The sequence below is a fragment of the Coregonus clupeaformis genome, unplaced genomic scaffold (assembly GCF_020615455.1).
Source record: "Coregonus clupeaformis isolate EN_2021a unplaced genomic scaffold, ASM2061545v1 scaf0053, whole genome shotgun sequence".
Taxonomy (NCBI): domain Eukaryota; kingdom Metazoa; phylum Chordata; class Actinopteri; order Salmoniformes; family Salmonidae; genus Coregonus; species Coregonus clupeaformis.
This window is the reverse complement of record NW_025533508.1, coordinates 524450-531129: the sequence shown is the minus strand read 5'-3', so window position 1 is coordinate 531129 and position 6680 is coordinate 524450.

Sequence of the window (6680 nt, the reverse complement as noted above, 5' to 3'; positions counted from 1 at the left end):
ATGTTGAAAGTCACTGAGCTCTTCAGTAAAACCATTCTACTGCCAATGTTTGTCGATGGAGATTTCATGGCTGTGTGCTCGATTTTATACACCTGTGGCTGAAATAGCAGAATACACTAATTTAAAGGGTTGTCCACATTCTTTTGTATATATAGTGTACCTTGTCCATATGGCTCTATTGTTATAAATAAATGAGAACTGGATACAAAATCACAAACAGAGAAAGTGGAGAAAAACAACTCTCCCTCCCAAGCCAGTTTTGGAGTAAAGAGAAGCATGACAACCGTCAGATTGAGATCATGCTCACCTCACAGAGAGGGAGGTGACTTGAATACAATATAATGCTTTAGAATATTCCATCTCTATTCCCAACTCACAATGACTGCTATCATAGCTTAGAGATCAGAACTCACTACTGGTGATGTCAATGGCACTCTGTCTGTCTGTCTGTCTGTCTGCGAAAACAAATACAATAAAATTGTATTTGTCACATGCTTTGTAAAAAACAGGTGTAGACTAAGTTTGTCTGCCTGCCTGCCTGCCTGCCTGCCTGCCTGTCTGTCTGTCTGTCTGTCTGTCTGTCTGTCTGTCTGTGTGACCATGTGCTTCTCATTTGGGGTGGTGTGGAACGTAAATGAATACACAAAGCCCTGAAAAAGGCTAACACAGTGAACTGAACCACAGAGTCAAGAACCTAAGGCTCACACCTCTATGGTGGCTCCTCAGAGGGGACACGACTGAACCTCGGCACAGTATCGGCATGGTGATGTGTTGCTATCTGGGACTATTTATATCCCCCCGGCAACGGCGGAGGAATATGTATCCAGTTCTTCACGAGTGATAATAAAATAATGTGAGTGGCTATATCCTAGTTAGAGGGACCATCAGTGACACATGAAGACCTGACATGAGACTGAGGTGGTTAGCACCATGAAGGACTGATAAAACTGTGAGGTAAAGTCCGTTCTGTGGCGTTCAAGTCTGTGTGTGTATTGGGGCCAACATGCGTGTGTACTTTACAAGCACAAAAGCATTCCCTGAAACCAGAATAGTTTAAGACATTTATTACTGATGATAAGTGAAAAACAAACACAACTTTAACACAACTTTTACAACTGACCATATAGTGCAAAGGAGGAAAAAGCTGTAGAACAAAAACACATCTATCACTTATTGATAGGAAGACTGCATACCTGCATACCCAGTGGTGTAAAATACTTTAAAGTACTACCTACATAGTTTTTTTGGGATATCTGTACTTTACTATTTATGTATATTTTTTACAACTTATACTTTTACTTCACTAGATTCCTAAAGAAAATCATGTACTTTTTACTTTTTACTACATACATTTTCCCTGACACCCAAAAGTACGCATTACATTTTGAATGCTTAACAGGACAGGAAAATGGCCCAAGTCACGCATTTATCAAGAGAGCATCCCTGGTCATCACTACTGCCTCTGATCTGGCGGACTCACTAAACACAAATGCTTTGTTTGTAAATTATGTCTGAGTGTTGGAGGGTGCTCTTGGCAAGCCATAAATTAAAACAAGAAAATGGTGCTGTCTGGTTTGAAATGATTTATACTTTTACTTTTGATACTTAAGTACATTTTAGCAATTACATTTACTTTTGATACTTAAGTATATTTATAACCAAATACTTTTAGACTTTTACTCAAGTAGTATTTTACTGGGTGACTCACCTTTACTTGAGTTATTTTCTATTAAGGTATCTTTACCTTAATCAGGTAACTGATGCAAGCAGTAGAATCAGATTTAAAGAAACAGGGAAAAATACACCTTATGGAACAACGGGGACTGTGAAGAGACACACACAAGGGTATAGACACATGCATACGCACACATTGTGATATTGTTGTATGATGGTATTAAACATTTTGTATTGTAGATAGGTAGTGGTATAATAATGTCATATGATGTACTGTTTTATATTTTGTTTTATATGTAATGTAAGTGCTTTAATATGTTTGGACCCCAGGAAGAGTAGCTGCTGCTTTGGCAGCAGCTAATGGGGATCCCTAATAAATACAAATACAAATACAAGTACAATTGGGTACTTTTACACCACTGTGCATACCTCAGCTACAAAGTCACAGTGAAAGGGTTGTCGTAGGCTCACACAAGAGACAGGCAGGGTGGGCTATCCAAAGGTTATATGGTAAAGCAAACACACAGGTACAACACAAACATAAGACATTCCCTCCACAAAACCCCTGCTCTCTTCTTTGCACAACAACCCTGAAACACATGTTCACAGTCCTTTAAAAACATATTGAGAAAGTGACACATTTTTTGTTGTTTTGGATCTGTACGCTAGCACTTTGGATTTGAAATTATAGAATGACTATAAGGTTGAAGTGCAGAGTGTCAGCTTTAATTTGAGGGTATTTTCATCCATATCTGATGAACAGTTTAGAAATTACAGCACTTTTTGTACATAGTTCCCCCATTTTAAGGGACCAAAAGTATTAGGACAAATTCACTTATATGTGTATTAAAGTAGTAAGAAGTAAAGTATTTGGTCCCATATTCATAGCACGCAATGACTACATCAAGCTTGTGACTCTTCAAATTTGTTGGATGCATTTGCTGTTTGTTTTGGTTGTGTTTCAGATAATTTTCTGCCCAAAACATATGAATGGTAAATAATGTATTGTGTCTGTAACTTGTGTGTCTGTAACTTTCTCACTCATCATTATTCACGATTCATTCAGCATCATCCGTAATCATGGTAGCATCCACATTAATGTAGAAGTGTTTAGAAACATATTATATTCTTATTTACAATAAAAGTGACTCCAAAATGACACAATACACTATTTACCATGAATTTCTATTGGGCACAAAATAATCTGAAACACAACCAAAACAAACAGCAAATGCCTCCAACAGATTTGTAGAGTCACAAGCTTGATGTAGTCATTGCGTGCTATGAATATGGGACCAAATACTTAACCTTCTACTACTTTAATACATATATAAGTGAATTTGTCCAAATGGGGGGACTATGTACAAAAAGTGCTGTCATTTCAAAAACGGTTCACCCAATATGGATGAAAATACCCTCAAATTAAAGCTGACAGTCTGCACTTTAACCTCATTGTCATTGTATCATTTCAAATCCAAAGTGCTGGAGTACAGAGCCAAAACAACAACAAAAATGTTCACTGTCCCAATACATTTGGAGCTCACTGTATTCATATAATATGTCTGCATCATCACTGACACAACTCTGATGCATAGCTTTGACTTAAATAAAAGCATGGTATGTAAGCATGCATGCACTGACACAAGCACGCTCGTGCAGGCACACTCAAAACGTACACTACTCTTACTTGTTAGGAGGCATATTTGTCACTAAACAAACCATCTAAGGGTCTGTGAGCATTTGACCATATCCACTAAAGCCACTAAAGATGGGGAGCATGCATAAAAATATATAAATACATCTCAATGGAATGTATGTAATTCTAAACAATATACCAATGCATATTGTGGGATCTGGAGTGACGCCAGTTGTGTCCATGTTAGAGTCATACCAGAGCATAGCAGGCCAGCTGAGTCAACATTGCACCACCTCTGCTGTTCCTCCACTGGAACACTTTCTTTAGACAGCTACTCAGATGTCCTGCTCTCTACTGTTTATGCAGTGAAAACAGGTGTTAGCTGGCTGCCAGTATAACGGTAAAACAATTAATGGAGCTATAAAACGCAGTATCAAAAAGGAACATAAACTTCAGTATTCTGGTGTAGAGGAAAAGTCATAGACACAAAATTACAGTACATTATCAAATGCTTTAGTATTATCCCAGCTTCATTGAACTTCAGTTCATGGCTGCTCCCTGCTGGACAAATATTAGAACTGCGGATGAACAAACCAAGGCAGAAAATATCAAAAAGCTTAGGAGAGAGAATATGATAGATGGTCTTTGGTTAGAAGTATTTGGTCTTTGGTAAGTTCTCAAAATGCAATATTTAGTTTAACTTCCTATGTATAGCTACATTCAATAAGACTAAAGACACAGAAAAATGATGCCAGTATCAGATACTGCATACTGCTAGATAAGCAAATAATAGAGCAGTAAAACAAAATAGAAATTACAAACAACATTCGGCATATGCTAAAACCCCCCACAAAGGGTCACCTTTAAGAAGTTGAATAAGTAAATCCAACAGTATTGAAAGCTGTGTGTTTAATCCTTTGTCACCATTGTGGTAACGTCATCCTCACGGTCTTTTCCCCCTGTTGACACAAACACAGAAAAGAGAAGAGAACCATTTGAACGTCGCCGGGCAGGGCATCATTCTCTGATCCATCCTCTGTTAGGGCTGAAGTAGAGAGGTACTTACTGAAATAGCGCTGGAACCTCTCAGATCTCCTGAGCACAGTGTATGACAGGCCAAATACGATGAGGATCCCAAAGAAACCACCAATGACACAGCCAATGAGGGTGGCAAAGTAACTGCTGTCCTCTGAAAATGTATCCAAAAGAGGACATACAGACAGACAAACAGGATAGACAGACAGACAAACAGACAGGATAGACAGATAGACAGAGGAGAGACAGGATAGATAGACAGACAGACAGAGACAGATAGACAGACAGACAAAGAGATCAGGGTTAGCTAATGATGACAATGTCCAATACCATATGCTCAGGGAAGGTATATTTAGAGAGGTGTATTTACCGTACACCCAGAGGTATCCATCCACTAGTGGTCGCCCTGAGCTCTCACATACCACACGTGTGTTGTTGTCAGAGTGGGACGTCCTGCTGATAAGCCACATTGCAAACAGCTCCTTACCTGTGTTATTACAATACCCTTTTATTGACTGAGAGGAGAGAAAGAGAGAGAGAGAGGGGGAGAGAAAGAAATATATAGAGAGGAGAGGGGTGGGGAGAGAGAGAGAGAGAGAGAGGGAGAGAGAGAGAGAGAGAGAGAGAGAGAGAGAGAGAGAGAGATGATATCTTATCTTATCTGGTGATGCATAAAGACTCCAATTAGCAAGTGATAGAGGCAATGAAAGTAATTGTTTTGCACTCCAACAGGCCTGTTGAATGGAGCTACTGTACTCAGTGATTTCAGCTGTACCAATGGTCATGCCAATTAGGTAAACTGCGTCATCCTGGCCTGTACAGAGAATACCTGTAACCTGGATGGTTGGTATAATATAAGCTAAGGCTGTGCCACTCACCTGGGCAGCCAGGTAGTCAGTGTGGTTTCCTGGGCAGATGAGGGTTCTGTTTCCATGGCTACCATAGAGGGTGAAGTTGAGTTGTCTAGGAGGAGGGGTCACACCACACTGGAAGGCAGCAGGCTTGCCAGCAGGCACTGTTAAGTTATTTGGGCGCGTAGTGTAGTTGTTCTGGGCTGGGGAATGGATGGATGAGGGGATATGAGGGAGAAATGGGTACAGTGAATGAGAGAAATGGGACGGGAGAAGGGATAGTAAGGAGAGAAATGCAACATAATCAGTCATAGCCTGTGACACAGCCTTGTCCTCCACATTTGCCTAGGAGGCAAACCTGTATTGTAATATCATAACACAATTATCTAGGTTTGGATGGCTGCTCTCGAGCCCAACCAATCTTGGCTAAAATAAAAACAATATGGTAGCTTTTTTTATTTTATTTTTTTATTTCACCTTTATTTAACCAGGTAAGCCAGTTGAGAACAAGTTCTCATTTACAACTGCGACCTGGCCAAGATAAAGCAAAGCAGTAGCTACCTTTACATGTATGATTGGCAAGACAGAACCAAAGGTCAACCAAGTCAGTCCTACCTGAGGATTGAAGAAGATGAAGCAGAGCCAACAGGAACACAGACAGACCAAGCCCTGGTCCCGTCATCCCACATACAGACATTATTCTTCTCTTCATAAACTAAACAACTTTCTACCAACCCCTCCATGTCCTGAGACTCTAGCTGCTGCCAATGATTCCAGCCTGAAAACGCAGAGAGAGAGAGAGAGAGAGGACATACGACTCTCCTTGAGCTACGACCTAAACAAATGAACAAACAACTTTCTCTATGGTGAAAAACAAATGAAGAAACTCCCTGGACTGATTTGCAAGAAAGATTCCTGGGAAGGAAAATAATGTGAACAGGTTGAGCAGGGCTGGGCCGCATTTAGCATAGAAAGCAATGAGGTTCTTTCACATCCTCCTCCAGGTGATCCTGCCAATTCCTTTCTCTCTCTCTTTCTCATTCTCTCTCTCTCTCTCTCTCTCTCTCTCTCTCTCTCTCTCTCTCTCTCTCTCTCTCTCTCTCTCGCTCTCTCTGTGTGTGTGTGTGTCTCTCTCATTCCTTCTGAGAGCACTCCTGTGATTTGAGTAAAGACATTTCACTTCCAAAGCAGACACCCAATATTGTCCTATTATTTTCCAAGGGAAGGTTGAAAAACAACGAGCATTGTCAGGTAGGTGTTACAAATTTGAGACTGTGGGTCTCGCTGTGTGTCTCACTATACCACACACTATAAAGGTCACATTCAAGTAATGCTAAAGCCTATAGGTTGAAAAGCTGTTATGTACTTTAGGTACCCTTTAGGTTTAGTATCAACAGATGTATTTGCATGGCCAGTGGACATAAGTCTATAGCACATTTGCGTCTGGGAAAATACACAGGCTAATGGGTTTGCCTGGCAGGGGT